Below are 19,009 nucleotides of genomic sequence, written 5' to 3'. Positions count from 1 at the left end.
TGTATTCGAAATAAAAATCCGAATCTTAAACGCCTGTTTTAAAACTAAATGAAAAGACTGATTCAAAATTGAACAAAATCCAATTTATCTTATTTTCCATAAATTAAATTGTAAGAATTTGTAAAAAATAACGCTTCGCATTCTTGATTATTTGTTTTCTTTATATTTTTTGTTAGAGTATATATTATATTTTATGTGTCGAAAGTAATAAATACATACATAAAATATTTATATTTAGATACTCAAAATCAACCCTACGTAAAATTGACAAATTGGTCTAAAAAAAACTGCAAGCGAAGCTAAAATAAACTAAGGAAATTTCGAAAAATATGATATGCTGTGCTTACTGATTACCAATATTGAATACAGGCCATAAATTTATTCCAAGAGTTATGAAAAATAAAGGATGATATGTTTCGAATGGCAAAAATGGTATCTCAGTATGTTTTAAAACTACTAATCATCATGTTAGATTTCTTAAATGATTCGCTTAGTACGTTTTTCAAGCAAGGTTTTTTTGTACCATACTAGTTAACACATGCGTAGGTAAATATTTTACTTGAGTGAACATACATACAAAAAAATTAAGTTCATTAACTTAAATAAATTTAGAATTTTTTTATTATATTTAAATTGATACTATTTTTATTATGGTACAGATAAATAATTTTTGTTTATTTATACGGGTGAGGGAATGTTTTCTCACAAAATCGTTGACCTGCATAAGAGATCGATGTGTAACACAGTGACGCAACGTGTCAGTAGGTTGCCATAACATATGGTACATATGTAGTTACATAAATGTAGTACAAGTTTGTAAGTATGTATACATATGCACAAATACATATACATATAATATGTTATCAGGGGTCGTTGACCTCAAGTTAAGGCCGCGGCTGACTAGAGCCAAGGACAAGGCTTATTGGTATATCTTTTCCGGGACGGCTTTAAAATTTAAACGCCTGTTTGAAGGACCTTTGATGATTTTAAAAATATGTTTTGTTTGGTTATTTTTACAAGATACAATCACCTACCGCACGTAATAAAACTTTTTTAGTAAAAAAAAACAATTGAATAACTACTAAGAAATAAATATTTTCTAATTAATTGATTAATTGATTCACTGATTTAGTGATTCATTCTGGGCTTGGTTTTTATAAAAGACAAATCTGTTTCATCACGCTTATTTTTTTTATATAAGTTTATGAATGTGAAAATTGGTAGGTTCCACTTTTTTCTTTTCACATAGTCAAATTCTCTCTCAATAATTTATTTTGTTTTTTAATGAAAAAATTGAACTAAGAAATTTGTATAAAAATCTAAGGCAAATCCTATGAAACCGTGTTATTATTGATGTTTTTAGATATATTGAGAAAGCCGACAAATATTTTTAATTTGTCAGTGAAATGAATCTCAAATATTTGCATTAAAAAACTAAATGTCACACTGCACGGCAAAATCCATGTAAAAAAAATTGGGAATATTTCTAGTCTAAAATTCTATTGTGTATTATTAGATTAAAACCAATATTTTTAGCTTTTCCACTTTATTTGGTTTTAATCTAATAATGTATTAAAATGGAATTCCATCACGAAGTGTCAGTGGATAATATAAATCTATTCTATTGTGTGTTTGCGGATATGCTTATTACTCATATGGAATATCAGTATAATAATAACAAATTAATTAATAAATAAAAGAACCAAAAGTAATTTGGTGAATACAATTTTAGAAAAAATTCAACATTGATTATTTATTTTATTTTCAACATTGGATAATGATGAAATATAACAGGTGACGAAACCTTAAATTATTTCATACAATGAATAGGTAATAATCGTAAAATTTTCAATTGCACAAATACCTACATGATGTGTGATAAAACATTTTTTATTCACTTTGAAAATCTGTAAGCATAAAGTGTTTTCGTCGTAAATCGGTACGTTGTTATTTTATTCAATGAGAAGTGATTTATTGCTTGTTTAATTTCAGTGTGCATATCCATATTTGCTATATAATTTGAATACAGGAAAGGTGGGTTCGTTTAAATATTTTTACAAACAGGTATGCGTATATCTGTTAAGCAAATGATCCCAAGGTATTGAACTACTTGTGGTTGATGGTACTTTTATGAGCTAGTAAATATCGCATCACGTCAATTTATATTAGGTTTACAAAAAAAAAAAATTATATTGGGTATATGAAAATAATAATTCAGCCTTAATTGGCAAAACTTGCACGTAGAATAAGTTATTGATAAATCCGATCTAAATTACTTGAATAATTAATTTCGAAATCCGTATGCCAAACTGTTTCGTTAATTTAATTTTATATCAAGAAAATAGTTTTTTATGTTTTTTGTCAATAAAATAATGCAATTCTGCTTTTTTTTTAATTCTAAAGCTGTCCTGGATGTATGTACGTGATTCGTACACAAACACTACTATCATTCAACTAAATGATCACACACACCCTCGCATTGATCAGTATAAAAACACGAGGGAGACGAACACTATCATACGTCATGCATCAGTCACGTTCCGTCATATCTCCGACCTGCTCTAATATTCCAAATCCTGAATGGAATGAAAGAGACAAGGATGTCTATATTTCGACTGCATAGACTGTCCCATGGAACGTCAAAGTTTCGAATTTATTTGAATGTCGTGCTTTAGGCACTTATCGAAAATTATTATCGCGTTTTCTTCACCCATCTCCCTCCGACTTGAGAGCTTCAGCCTTGGGAGTGCGAAAGGAAAAATAATGTATAGGATAATTTTAAATCCGTCGAATGGTAAATTAAATTGGAATCGCCTCAAAATATCTCATTTTCTAGCTAGAATTGTAGATTTTTCTTTTATAAATTGTACGAAATGTAAATTAAATTGCTTTTGTAATCTATTTTATAGAATCAGATATAGCGCTAAGGGCCATATTTCAGAGATGATGACGTACTTGGAAATATTTTTATTAAATTATCCACATACTCTCACATGCTTATTATTGGCATAAACTTAAATAACACATCTTCGATAATTTAATTAAAAACAGTATTTGTATTTAGTAGGAAGTGTCTTTTATATATCCCAGTTAGTGGTCGTCAATATCAAGATACAATAGTGTGAAAATAAAAAATACTTAGTATTAACAAAGTGCTTATAAATGTCGACTGGGTCCTTTAGAGATTTAATGACTTATTTTATATGAGAGACCGTGGAAATTAACAGAGATGTTTTGAATTAAAATATTATGCTATTTTCAATTAGATCATTTCCTGATTTATTTATTTAATAAAAAGGATATCAAACTATGACAATTGTTGTTATTGGAGTCGTTTTAATACTGCTATACTTTAATACAGCATAAAGGTTTTTTTAAAGCCAGAGACCCTAAATGTACAATAGTTATGATTAAAAAAACAACAAAATGTCGAGTCGTTCTAAAATATGTGATTCCTGGAAAATAATTGTTTTTAATGGACAAAGTCCGTAAATAAATAATTTAATCAATAAAAAGTAGTGGATTCTACCATATCAACCGGTGACGTAACAATAAAAAATAAAAAAGCTTTCTTATTTTTATTTATTCAACACAAACACACATATTTGATTTGTGTGTTTGCGTAATGCAAACAATATTTTTGTATGAAATTTTAGGTATCTACTTATCACCGTACTTCGTCATTCATTTTATACTGTTGTCAATGTAAAATATCGTCGCCCGATGATTTTATTCCCTCCTGATAAATTTACGAGTCAAATTTAAGATCACTTCCTTTCTTTGTGAGTGATTTATTTAGTACCCATTTGAGGAAATTTGTGTTGGTCCCTATAAAACACTTTTATGGTTTAGAAACAATTTTGTTTTTATTTTCGTACAGTTCATAATAGCTTGATCGGTTTCGTCTCACCTTTTAAACGTTTTACGAGCGCGCAATTTGACAAACAAGATTATAAAATTTTACATAAAAATAACGGTTAGTTGTCAAATAATAAAAATGGCGTTTGCGGTCTAGGACACGCCCTTAAATTCCCCTCGTAAAGTTTGCGCGAGCACCCCTATTTAATGAAGAAAAAAAACATAATACATGCGTAGTAATGTTAGAAAAAAAGCTGATGGAAGATTTTTATACTAGGGAGTATTAATTTTGCAGGATTCTTCAGTCAACTTATGAAAGTTTCCATGTAGAGTAAATATTTTAATGATTTAAACTTTAATTATACATAATCAAGGATCTATCATCATACAATAGCGATGGCTGGAATGAAAAATGTCTCTCATTTTTCGTTAAAAAAAGCAGTATTTTTCAAATATTACAGAATATATTATATCTATTGAAGATTGCTTTTTGCTGCTCTTTTTGAGAATTCTCAAGAATCACTTATTTATTTGGTAAAGTTTTGTAGGCAAAATCATGTACATACTAATCGAAATACATACGTATTAAAACTTTTAATGAAATAATAAAGTATCTTAATGGCTTCATTAGATACGCAAAACTAATTTACATATAACAAATTCTCTCAATATATCTACTATCCTCCAATAACAAATTGATGATATTATACTAACAAATAAGTTTAAGTAACATAAAAAAATGACAAGTTACTTAAAAACCGAATAATTCATAAAAAAAAGTTAATAAATATTACTAATCATATTCTTACGGATCGTTGGTGATTTGGATTTATCAACTAACATTGAAAAAGTTCTATAATTTATTATATAAGATTTTGTTTTAGCCAGGCGAACCTATATCCATATTTATACCTAAAAATGTGAATACAACTTCAAGTCTAACTCAAACTTATTATTGCTTCCTCACATTTTTTATAAATAAACCTATGCTAACTTTATCATTAATTCCACCGGTCGCCTTTCCTCGAAAAGGTATAACATAAATTATATCTGCCTTGGTTTAAATAAATGCATAAACGGCTTCAGAATATCTAAAAAAACTGTTTATTCCACATGAATTAAACAAAATGCGTTTCTTGCTTCGATTAGCTACAATTATCATAAGTGAAGTGATATTACAAGTTCCCAATAATTGCATTAAATTAAGAGAACGTTATTTTGCTAGTGACTGACTGATGATGGGCCAATGGCACATGCAATGGCACATTCTTTTACATGCAGATATAATATAAACTATAATACTTAGAAAATCCTTAAAAATAAGAACATATTTGTTTATAAAATATTTTCTAATTTTTTTACAAGGATTGAATTATTGATTTATATTTATTTATTGATTGAGTTTACGTTTATTTATAAAAGTTTAATGATGATGAAAATGGTGCCCTACAAATCATTTAAAAATAGTATTATAATTACAGTCCGTGTGCATATTAAAAGAGTTTAAATAATGATAAATATTAACACTGAAATTTAGTCAATCATTTTTGTTTTAATTTGAATATTTCAATTTTGAAAAAAGTTTTTAGACTTTTGAGTCATGTTTTGACTTGAACAAAATATAAAGTAACTAACTAACCATCACGTTGCTTCCCTACAGGGGTAGGCAGAGAGAATCTCTGTCTTTGCAAACATTCTTCGCCTCTTCTACATTCATGCATCTCCTGATACATATGTTATAAACAAATATATTAAATCATATTTGCAAGTTCTATATACAAAAAATCGTGACATACACGTAGAGCTTTAAATCAACCAATACTTGCAAATGTCTTATGGTACACATATACGAGTATGTGTAACATTACCAAACATCGTCAAACATAAACGTGCACACATACAATGCTACGCGTCCAAATGTGGGCATGGCTCATTGAGCGACAAGGAACCGCGAACTGTGCCCTGCATGAATAGAATAAATTTCAGCTGTTCCTCTGTGACAAAAAATAAATGGGGGACCATAATCATCTGTCAGCCAATGAATGATATGATCAGGGCCAACATGGAATGGCCTGGCCTCGGTGTAATATTTTCATTTTCCATTAGTTGCGCATAGCGAGTACAAGGTCTAAGTTTGAACTCCGTACCAAGCGGACTGCTCCGAGCGACGGAGAATCGAACGAAATTAGGCCTACGCTCTGTGAAATGCTCGTAAGAATTTTATAATACGTATTGGTCTCTCTTTATAAATTGTGTGGCATCATATACAGTGAATTTTGTGTTATTTTGTGATTTGAGTACCTATTTTTGATCAGTTTAGCAAAGTAAGTAAATTTATGTTTTTTAAGCAGTATTTTGTTTATTCTTTCTCTAACGTTGCATACTTAATTCATTCATTGTTTTTAAATTTAAATATTATAGAAACTTATATAATTAGACGACAATGTAAAAAAAAATACTTAAAAAATGGCGAATGTGTATGGAAGTATTCTTTAATTAATGTATTATTTCTTTAATTCCTTATTTCTAATCCATTTATGCTACTGCATCATTGTTACGTTTATTTATTTTATATATTCGATTTCAATGAGAAAAATAATAATTAATGATAATACATATTCCTATATAAACATTAGTTGTTTAAAAAGTCAACAATTTTAATGAATAGCTGTAACAATTACTTTCAAATTAATTTAATGCACAAAATTTTAAAATAACTTTTGTTTTTTGATGATCTACGGTACATAAGAAGTATTAATCAATACAATATTTGTATGATATTTATAAAAATTAATGAATACTCAATGTTATGATTATTACAATCATCGAATATGAAAAACATAATTAAATGCACAATGTCCAAATCAATTGTGTATTTTCAGAGTAATTTTTCATTTAAATATTTAGACACCTACAAGATCATGGAACAATAATGTTTTTCAATCACTACATGGATACGAGCACAATATTCACATACATTACGTGAAATATCTTTCCAATATCATCGTAAAATGTTGTCTGTACTTCCTTTCCTAGACGCGAGTCAGACAATCGACTGCGAAACTGGCGTCGCACGTTCGACTCCCATCGATTGCAAATTGAATTCAATAAATATTAATGTTTACTTGATATATTATTTATTAATGTTTTACCAAATATTTGTGATCCATTTTTCTAATATACTTTCTGTTTACCAGCTGACACCCCTCATAAAAATAGGCTTTGCGGGTTTTATGTATATGGGTAGCTACTATCGCTTAAAGTAAATCGTCCATTATGTATGTATATATATATATATATATATATATATATATATATATATATATATATATATATATATATATATATATATATATATATATATATATATATATATGTGTGTGTGTGTGTGTATGAATTAGTCAAATGATACCTCAAAACGAAATTTGTAAAAACGTGCGTTATCTAAAATCATTTTACAAAAAAAAATACTTTGATACTCTAAACTCCGATATGTAACAAAAAATCTTTTAGTTTACTGTATATTATTTTTTTCACAGACAATAATATAATAACAATTTCGTTGGACTTACTAAATGATGATAGGAAAATATAATTTAAAATGTATGACTAATGTACCCACATAAAGGAATTAAAACCCCTTTTATAATTCTAATATAATGTACAATATTTTAGTCCCAAGAATGTTATTTTTAATATCTTAAAGCCAAACTTTAATCATCGCCCTCGAGGTATTTCTTTATACTATATAGGGTTCATTGGTAGGTGTAGTGCGTAGTAAGGCGTTGAAAGTAGCCAGTAGCACATGACCGAAAACCAGCCATATAACAGTGACATCTGTCGTCTGTTCGAGAAACGTTTTTGTCCTACATGATTTATGACCCTACCTAAAATGTAAGCAATGAATCTCAAACAAGGCTTTATTCATAATTTATTACCCAAAAATAGAAATATTTTATTATCGGTTTATAAACCGCCAACTACCGCGCTCTATAGGTGGAAAATGTATTTAATTTGATTTACTGTTTTCAGGTTTGAGTCATCGCTCAACGTCGCCACGGTGACGTATGACGTGCGAGATGCTTACATCCACACTGACGTAAGTTTATACTAAATCAGACATCGCCTGGGACTGATGTTACTACAAACGGCCCCAGGTGAATGAATGAAACAAACACTAGACGTGTTTGCCAGTATAAACGACAGATTAAAAACAGAAGGCGTCATGGAAACAAAATTAGACGCGAAAAAAAGAAACTTATCGATAGAACGCAAGATGGCCTCATCAAGCATACTATTCCATACACAGTTTTAATATAAACTCTTCAAATACGAAAAAGCAGCGGATACGAGTTCAATATCTCGCTCTTCTGGTAACAGGAGACCATAAGCGAGAGGAGGACAACGACTTTCAGGCTTGATTAAAGCTTTGATCGCAAACGGTTGCGCGGTATAAATTTCAAAAGCGAGACCAGGGATTGTGTGTCTTTCCTTTTCCCTCTTCATGGCTGGGGAAGGGTAGAGGGAAGACGGGAAAGGGTGGGGGAGAACGTCGCGACGCTGCCCCGGAGCGCGGGAGACCGACAGACGCCCCCAGACGCCGGAAAGCGACGCACGTCTGAAGCTCCTGAAAGTGCTCGCTCTCCTGAAACTGAAAACTGAAATGTACTAACAAATTCTAAACTCCGCTAATAAACAAACAAATCAAATTCTAACAAATATAACATATTATGAATTATCTGAGAATTGTGAAGAAATTAAAATAGAGGCCGATGTGCAATATTAAGAATATCTACTAACAAAACATCTGTCATAAATGTGCCGACAACAGGTGAGTTCTAACATTATTGTCCATTTCCTGCATTATTTTTAATACTCTCTTTTTTTTAAATAAGCAAATTAGTTAATATATGTTGATGCAAAAGCGATGTCGTTTAAATAAAGAATAATAATGTGAAAGTAAAACGTAGTATTCTCCCTAGATTATTTCAATGTCTATTTGGTATTAAAATATCAAATTCTCTTAGACGCTACGTAGTAAAATGTTCAATGTGCCATTCCCATCTCGAAATGTTGTAGTCGTAAAATTAATGTTATATTTATTATCCATTACAGATGCTCTTCGCTGAAGACAACTCCGTTTGATGTGAAGGTAATATTTAATAACTTTACTTTTATCCTCCATGTTCCGATGGTTACGAATGAATGAAGACGCGTGTGTATACGAAATCCTTTATATGTGTTTATATACCTATGTGTGTAGTATCCCCTCTCCTCTTGTATTTCTACTGCCAAGTTTCAAGCTTAGCTTCCCTCGTAAACGTCAAAAATGAAATTAACGATCGCAGAGCCGCCAAATCGAATGAAAAATACAGAATATTTGTTTTGGATACGTAACCACTTTAAAAAATATTTTAAAATTACCGTTGTTGCTTAAGATTGCGACATTAATTTGTACTATTAAAATGAATTATTTTCATTTTCAAATGGGCAGATATTTGTTTTCTGTTAAATTATTTTTCATCCGTATTAGTTTTATGATGTTATAATTATTATATTTCTTTAGTTATAATTTTATCCAAACGAAATTTCTAAATTTTAATTAATTTTTAGTGAAGGGAACTTTACAGTCGTACCTTAAAACCTACACAACTAAAATAATAAACCATTGTTCCTGACACTCCCTCGTTCCTTAACTCAATATCGGTCTCTCTCTTCTTTTCTCACCCCTTACTCTAAACATATCCCTCTTTTTATCTCCCACGCTGTGTAAAACGAATGTTCTTTGTTAAAATTTGGACAAAAGATTCTTTGCGAAATAAAAGCACTATATTCTTGTATACAACACGGGTACCTTTTGCTGCCATAAATCACTTAAAACAAAAGTTGGCTCAATTCTTTCATTTTAAAGGAAATCAATAGAAATATTTCAACCAACCACGCGGTTAGCTTTTTAAATTTTTGCAAATTATTTGCAAGAGATTGGCTAAATAATTTTAAAAGTATACGCCCTTGTAATACGGTACAAATTCGCAATGTTTTGCACCCAATATTGGCAACATTTTACATAAAAAGTTCATTTTACCAAATGGCGTACGTAGCATATTATTATTGAGTCTTGTGCTGAAAGCAATGGATTATCAAACGAAAAGATAAAATGTCCTAAGGATTTTTCGATGTACAATATTTGCTGATGACGAAAATAAGAAACTTTATTCTCAAATTTTCATTTGAATATTAAGCCATCTACTATGTTGAAATCTTATTTCAAATTCAGGAGGTATTTTTTTCAGAATAATCTTACCTTAACAAGTTCACAAACGTGAACTTTTCAAGGGGATGGCGAACACGTTTAACCCGCAGCGTACATAATGTGTCTGGATGAGTCGAAATTTAAATAACCTCCCCTTATCAATATTCCGGATCTAGATTGTACGGCCCCTTATATCCGTTATAAGCAAAAGCTTCCTCGTTTCAGCAAAGATCGTACCTGATTCCGGAATCATAGCCGCAAGATGCCAGAGGTTGGAAGATCAAAGAAGGGCATTTTGTACAAAAGTTTTTTTTTGTAACAGGGGTTCATTTTGCGCGGGTCAAATAGCATTTCATTTACATACTGAAAAATTTATTATTGTGACGAGCGCTTCTAATTTAGCCTTATTCGTATCTTTTCTTTCTCAAATATTATAATACTGAACACGTTTCATGACGCTCTCTAGAACTTAATAAAATGAGTCTTACGCTGATAACGTGAGACAAAAAGAGTCGTAGTGGGAGCTACTCCTTTTTTACTAATGCCTTTTTCACACTATCCTCTGAACGAAGTATTTCCTTTTTCCATTCGGATACCTCGCCGTTTTCTATGAAGCATCCCGCCTACGTTTGACTCTACGCAGGTAAGCTGCGCAGTCGTCTTACGATTCTATAGATATACAACCGGAGCTTTTACATAGTACACAGTCCCAAGTACGGCCGAGAGACGGTTGTATTCGCCGGTACGGCTCCCTAACGCGCCGTAAATCGAATGTTTTATTTTATAACGCGGAACCGATTGCGCCTCTGGGAGCGCTTACCTCCTACTCCCTTCTCCGCTCCTGCTACTCCGAGAAGATTCACGCAGCTGATTTCTCGTACTATTTCCTCTTTGAGACATCGACTTACATTATCTGAAGAAAACGTATTTTCTTGTCTTCCCTTTTGTTGTTCATTCCCATAAAATAGATAAAATAATATTTTGTTTTATCATTTCAGATCCTTGTCATCACTGCTATTGCTTTCTACGGCTGAAGAATTAATTACACGGAATTAAAATTATTTCAAAATTCTTGATTTCTTTTCTTCTCTTGTCTTGATGTGTTTCAGGTACATTACTGCTTCCTCCTGCGGGCTGCACTGAAGATAGCGTACCACTTTCTGTACGTATACTGAATGTATCCTGAGTGCTATTCTTTCCGGTATACCTTCAGTATACGTAACAGAAGATGATACAATTCATCGATGGACCCTCTTCAACGAACTTCAGCACTCACAACACTTTTTTTTAAAATTAATTTGTTATTATATTTCTTCAACATGTACTTAAATTATTTAAGCAATTTTTGTAAATATGTTACTTTTAAGTTATCAAGTCTAATTTTATGAATATATTTTTAAATATAATAATTCAATTCTGAACAGTAGTTAAGCGAAAATATTGTTTTAATATTACAGTACCACAAATTTACAAATGTAACATTTTAATAATAAAAAAATACCAAAAAATATGTTTATTTAAAACCGTATATTAAAATTTTCATTGCTTTATTCTATTTCAATAACACTTCACTGGTTTTTAATATATTAAAATTGAGATATGTACTAGATATTGTTATTATTAACTTGGTATATTTTGAAATACACATTTAAAAATTATTTATCTGAAATACAAGCATTGAATCAAAAGTTTTTCAATTATTTAAAACCTGAATGAGATTTAAAATAACTTAACTAAACTAGAGAGCAATATTACTTTTAATGACAATTTCTATATTTCATCTTGATTGAGTTGATACTTTTTACAGTAAATGGTAATAAAAGTTTTCAGGGAATTTCATGAACAGTTTTCTGAGCAAAGAGTTTTTAAAGTTGTAAAAGCTCATTCAAATGAACCATTTTTTTCAAAATTGAATAAGTTTTGAAAACCTTAATGTCCTAGAGTTTTTGTTATAAATGTAAGGGTTACGTAATTGGTTTGTAGAAATAGGGAAAGTTTTTCAATTTACTTCCTTATTACTTTGCGGGATAAGGGGTATGTTTCATCAACTACCTCTTCCCTAATAAGGTGCGTTTATTCCATGTCTCCAAATCTTTGAAATTTAATTGGAAGGTAAATTTAATTTGCCCTTTGCGGTTATAAAATACATCGTTTAATTAAAATATCTTTTATTCAAACATGGATATGAATTGTAAAGAGAACCTACAAAGTAGAAAATTTGTTCCAATTAATTGAATTAGTGTTTTTAATCAGTGAAAATTGACATTTTAAAAATTATTTTTATAAAATAGACATTTTTCTATCATCCCTATCTGCTTGAGGGGAGTACTACTTTGGATCAATGCGGTTTTAACTTGTTGATTAATTATATAAAACCAACGTCATTCCTGGGCCTCACATTTAGCATGTAGGTACGAGTGAAATACGGTATTATAGGATACAGATGAGGTAAGTGAAGGAGTTCTGGAAAGTCAATACTGCTAAATGGAAATGAAAATTCAGGAAAAAAACTAGGCAGAAAAATGAGAAAAAAGAAAGAAACTCGAGGGTGCATATGTGGATTCGTACAAATTTATATACGAGTATTTTCAATTTTTAATAAAATATTATTAAAAAGTTGATAATAAATAAAATTAAATTCAAAAAGGAATAAAAAAAATTGCCCTCCCTTTTTACCTACTTATTATTTATTTTGTATATTTACCATATATATATTCCGCCACAATTTCAGCTACCTTTATTTTTTTAGCAATTTAAACAATTTTATAAATCAAAAAATTAGGCGACTGTTCGCCAATTATAGGTCTATAATTACGCCACAGCAAATATAATGGCTAAATAAAGGGTCGATATACGTTTTTAAAAATACACAAATAAATGTTTTTTCAAGCGTATAATTATTTTCCAACTAAAAATATTTGAAGAAATAGATACCTAAGGTTGCGTATTTATTTTAATACTATTTTGTAAGAAACGTTTTGAACACACTGTACCCACGTATGTATATTTCACTATTTGGTAGTAACAGTAAAAGAGAAAGCCTTTCTCAAAACAAAGAATACAGAAGGTAAGGAAGATATTGTCGTTCCTCATTGCAACCAATCCCAGCGCAGATTTCCACAACTTTCTAATTCATTATGTAAAAATAAAGGCGTCAACAGATCATTCCAATTTTAGTTCTCAAATAGTGTTGACGTGGTCCTTAAAATACCTATCGTGAAATAGTTTTTGAAAGAAAACAGTTAAAGCTATTTTTTGTATTTGGTTTTGATATAAATCAATAATTCTTAGTGAAATTCAGTAAATTTAAAAGGTGGGTACATACTGATTATTTTTATTTTTTTAAATTATATGCGGTGTCTTCTTTTTTTACTTTTAATTTTTAATGGATTTAAAAATTTACAAGGATTTCATTTAATTATATAATAATTGTATTAAAAATGCGAATAATTTTAATGAAATAGAATAAATAACAAACCAATTAGACAATTCATACAAACTCCTATAAGAACACATTCGTATCAGAAAAGTTAATAAAGCAAATATTCTAGCAAGAATTTCTAGTAGGTACCCGCTTGCTTATATGTAGGTATATTTAAAAAATAAACAAATCAATTTTAATCCAAGCTTCTTTTTTGAGGATTCTTACAAACATTATATGATAATATTTTAACAGACTAAGAATATAACAAATTTAAATAATTTAATATTCATTACAAAATCCTATTATTTATTATTCAAATATACTGGTATTTCTTTCAATATCCTTTTTTTTAAAGATTCTTATTTATGAATATTTCGCGTCTGCATTTTCTTCGCCACACGTTACTTATTCCAATTCAGAACCCAGCAAGAACCTGCTCTTCCGGTTCGCTAGTAAACGCTACATAGACAAAATCGTTAGAATAGCGCGCACTCAGAATTCCTACAATCAGACCATTTGTTAAAAAGAGACAAAATATTCAATATTCCCATCCCTTTTATTTGGTTCGGCACGTTACACGTGAAAAGGAGATGGAAATATTTCTATCGAAGCGTTTGAGCACGTACACTTCATTGTATAGTTGCCATGGCGACGATGGGTATGTATATATTTTGGGGTGAATATTTTCAAGTGGTCGATTTGAAGAGGAAAGGAGGGGGGACACGGCGGCCATGTTTGAACACCGCAGCATCCTCTGACGACCACGCCCGGAAGCCAAACTAATCCCAGTTGACTTACGGAAAAATCTTAGTTATTTGTTATAAATATTTTACATTTGGTTTTAAAATATATTTGTTTAAATGAAAAATAATGTACCTACACATAGCTATTGAAAACAAACCATGACTTAAAAAGTTTATCTACAATACATCCAATAAAAAAATGAAATAACTCCTTACTAAAAAGAATAGATACGTGCGTAAGTACCTACCTCCATACCTACATACAGGTCATAGGACGCAATGTTCAGGCAACTCTGTATAAATGTATCCAGGCCGAAAAAAGTTTGTACCCTTTTGTAAAATTATAGTTTGTGGTAGATATACCTACGTTAAAGAGGTGCAAAAATTTTTTTTTCTGAAAACGATTGTTTTTCATTATTCATATATTCATATATCACTTGGGGTAAATATATTTAAAGTATTTTTTCAAAGAATAATTTATCCACTGGGGTTTATTTATTCAGGAATTTACAAAATCTATGTAGGGGCCACGTCTTTGTAATAATTTAACTATTACTTTCTCGACGGATTTATATTACATATATATTAAGTTGTTTTCGGAGCTTCCCGCACTAATTTGGTATCCGTAGTTACACGACATTGAGAATCATGGATTTGGAAAAATTCCGTATACTTATAAAATGTAGTTTTAAGAAGTGGATATACCAAATTACAATAAGGATAATATTCGTTCTCTTTAACGTATGTATGTATGTTCCTTAGCGTCATTTTTGATCTCAATGTTTCTGATTGTGAAGGCATTTATGGAGTAACAATTTTCATGTAACAATTCAAAAATTTTAATCTAAGCATTTTTTAAATAGAATAACACACAAAGAATCTACTTTTAGAGGGTTTTTTGTCAGTAGAGTGGTAAGGAAAGGGAAGGTAACATGTGAAAAATACATGACAAACACTCAGACCAATTGTGAATAAATCTTTCTAATATTCATTTTGCAATTGGCGGGAATCGAGCCCGCAACGCCAGTTTCGCAGCCGAGCGTCTACCAAACAACGCTACGGTGTCTGTATTTGAAATGAGAAATGCGGGTTTTATGAAAAAAAGAAGCATTTATGATCTTACAAAAATAAATGATTTCATGTTTTTGTAAGTGTTTTCCCAAATTTGAATCAAAATTTCAATTTAATTTATCAACTACAATTTATTATAACAATCCCTAGAATCAAATGTTTCCTCACATTGTATTTATTCAATTTACGTTTTAAAAAAAAAAAGTGACATCGCAATAAATTTATGTTTTTTTAGGTTTTTTTTTATTTAACTTTACATATTTAAAACAAAAGGCACGTTCTGCATATAATTGCTTTAGATATATCAATTATGCTTCTTGGTAGGTCTCATTGTATGCACTGGTACAATGTGTAATACATGATAAATATACGTGACAAAAATATATCTAACATATTATTAGAATGAAAAAATTACGGAAATAAATACTTATATTCTTGATATCTCTCTTTCTTTTATATAATTGTATAGCAGGATGTGAAAACAATTCTCGTGATAGACGATTTCTTCTACCAGTGGCGTAGCGTTTACATCAAGCTTTTATTTGGAGTTTTCCATTAATCTTGCTTTAATATTTTTTTTATATATACTTTAACATATTTACTTATCTAAATATTACGATTCTTACAACATTTTGAGTTTGTGCAAATACTTGTTCACAAATCTGGATTTTCTCCAATTAAAGGAGCTATTTTTCATATTATTTTTTGTCATCTCATTAAAGAATAATATGAATTTCAGTGGTGTGGTTGTCAATAATGGGTAGAATTAATGAATGATACACGTGTGTAAAGTGATCACTTAAACCAGCCTATGATGGTCGTCAGCCCCGTAAATGCCCAGACTTCCATAATCTTCTTCATCTTTGATGAGATGTCTAATTAAAGAGACATTTCCTCAGTCGTTATCTTTTTAAGACATAAATAATGAGATGAGTGACATTTGAATTATAATAATAAGCAAAGATCGACAGTTTAAGCAAGAACACTTACCAAAAATAACTGACGTTATATCTGCCAACACATAACAGACTAACAACCACGAGTTATCTGAAAAAAGAAAATTAATTAAATTAAATTCATGGTTCAAGTGCAAAGTAATACTAAGTGATATCAATGAATTTTTAAACAAAAAAGAAGAAGAATAAAGAAGTCTGGGCATTTACAGGGCTAACGACCGTCATTAGCTGGTTAAAGTGATCACTTTACTTACACACGTGTAACATTCACCAATTCTACCCATGATTGACAACCACACTACTCAAATTCTTGGTAGTTCTATATATATGATCCGATTTCAAAACATTGTACTAGAACCACTAGAATTTCATCTCAACAAAGATGATGAAGAATATAGTCTACGTCTGGAATAAGAATAAGTCTGGGCATTTACGGATCTAAATGCCCAGACTACCATATTCTTCTTCATATTTGTTGCGGTGTTAAAAATAATATGAAAAACAACTCATATAATTGGAGATAATCCTGATTTACGAACAAGTATTTGGACACACTCAAAATGTTGTAAATATCAATGAGCCTAAATACAAATCATGCGGGTTGGTAAAGTTCAAACGGCGAAGAAACGGGTATAGAAATATAATTAAGTTGCCCAGTTTGGAAGAATTAAATACTATGGAGACAGAATTTCAATAAAAATAAACATAGCATGTTTATATTCACTTTGACCTTTTTGGCCATTGTTTTTTGCAAGAGGCATTTACATACATGAAAATGTCATTCTCCATTTTTTAAAAATATGCAATAGATATCTACTTAGTAATGGTCTCCTTTTCAACACGTGAAAGAGATTATTCTATATATATATTATATATATATATATATATATATATATATATATATATATATATATATATATATATATATATATATATATATATATATATATATATATATATATATATATATATATATATATATATATATATATATATATATATATATATATATATATATATATATATATATATATATATATATTTATTATATATATATATATATATATATGTATATATATATATATATATATATATATATATATATATATATATATATATATATATATATATATATATATATATATAAATATATATGTATATATATATATATATATATATATATATATATATATATATATATATATATATATATATATATATATATATATATTTACGTGTGTGTGTGTTAGTAATAATAATAATAATATTTAATGATTAATTTAATTTAATTTTTATTGATTTATATCAGCGCTAGTTTCGCAAAATAAAATAAAAATTATATCCTTTGTTTTAAAAATATATTTTCAACAAATTGTAATAATACATATCTGGTATTAATTGTGACATTTCTTTTAAAATACACTCAGTATCCTTGCATTCTTAATACTTTCTGATATCTCATCATAATGGTAACCCTCGGAAGAGCAAACTACAATTTAATATAAATCTATTTATCTTATTTCTTAGCTGTGTGTAGTTTCTTTTAAATTATAATTGTATACATACGAAGAATTTTATGGAATAATATTTTTACTAACAACATGCAAAGTAAATATCTAGCTAAATTAAAACTCTCATTTAAACTCTCTCATTTAACTTATATTCAGTACGTCACTAAAAACGAATCCTGTTAATGAAAATTATATTAACGACTATTTATTACGATTAAAACAAAGGTAGCTTTTGACGAGGCTGTTAATACCTGACGCGCCTCAACAAAAGTTGTATTTTTATAATCGATTCGAATTGTTTAACAGGGTAATAATAATTATCAGTGTTGTAATATCATTAAAAGTGACCAACTATCACACGATTATTTGTCATAAGAGACTGACAAACCAATTCTGTTTCATTCAACAGGTCGTTTAATGTACTGCAACCGCTTTGTTACGACCAATATATTCCGAATGGATCGCTAATGTGTAATAATAAAATCGTATTTCTGATTTTAAGTGTCAATAAAGTAAATAATAAAAAATCTGAAATCACGCACAATGATGGAGCGATGTGTCTAGTAGTCAGGTCGTTAAAACCGACCCTCCCACGCCAAAGCAGTAAACTGTTTTACCATCGCTTTATAATGTAATTCTACAAGAAGAGTATCGTATTAACGGCCGAATTGTACCATAAAGCTACTTCATTTTGGTGCCGAAAAAAAGGTATAGCTGTAAAACTGACCTGGCCTACTATTGCCAAGTGAAGACGCGTCATTTTATTGTCTAACTAGCCGCGGTCGCGATCGTAAATGCGTGATTACCCTGTTACATCACAAGTGACTCGATCCTTGATTGTACTCGTAGCGAGACATGATCGCAAGGTCGCGGACTTTATAGCTCAGCCCTCTACACTAAAAGTAGACACGTCTTGTAGTGTATCGATTTTGGTACAAGTTCCGCAAAACATGGGGTGTATATCTATCCCCTACATTACGTATATTGGAAGGCTAAATTACATTTTCTGAACGTGTGCCTTCATAGATTTTGGAATCTTGAACCAAAAATGGTCCACACACAAGCCGTACAAAAAAATTATGAGGTAAGTAAACAAAATTCGGTCAGTAAAAATAAAATATTTTGTGTTTTAAGTGTTTCTAAGAATAATTTATTAATCAACTTAATTAAAAAATACCTAAATTTTGATATTT

General features: G+C 29.7%; 1 long non-coding RNA gene across 1 annotated transcript in view; it reads right to left on the bottom strand.

Moving 5' to 3' along the window:
* Positions 1-19,009, bottom strand: part of LOC148310979 (uncharacterized) — a 313,791-nt gene that overhangs the window by 88,498 nt on the left and 206,284 nt on the right. Inside the window, exon 3 of the long non-coding RNA XR_015837323.1 lies at positions 16,340-16,396. This is a non-coding gene — a long non-coding RNA (uncharacterized LOC148310979). The remainder of the gene's footprint in view (positions 1-16,339; positions 16,397-19,009) is intronic.

This window comes from Brachycentrus maculatus, unplaced genomic scaffold (genome assembly GCF_059751285.1).
Source record: "Brachycentrus maculatus isolate JH-2025_06_01 unplaced genomic scaffold, ASM5975128v1 h1tg000081l, whole genome shotgun sequence".
In the NCBI taxonomy this organism is placed as follows: Eukaryota; Metazoa; Arthropoda; class Insecta; order Trichoptera; family Brachycentridae; genus Brachycentrus; species Brachycentrus maculatus.
The sequence above is the reverse complement of the archived record's forward strand: the minus strand, read 5'-3'. Positions and strand labels throughout refer to the sequence as shown.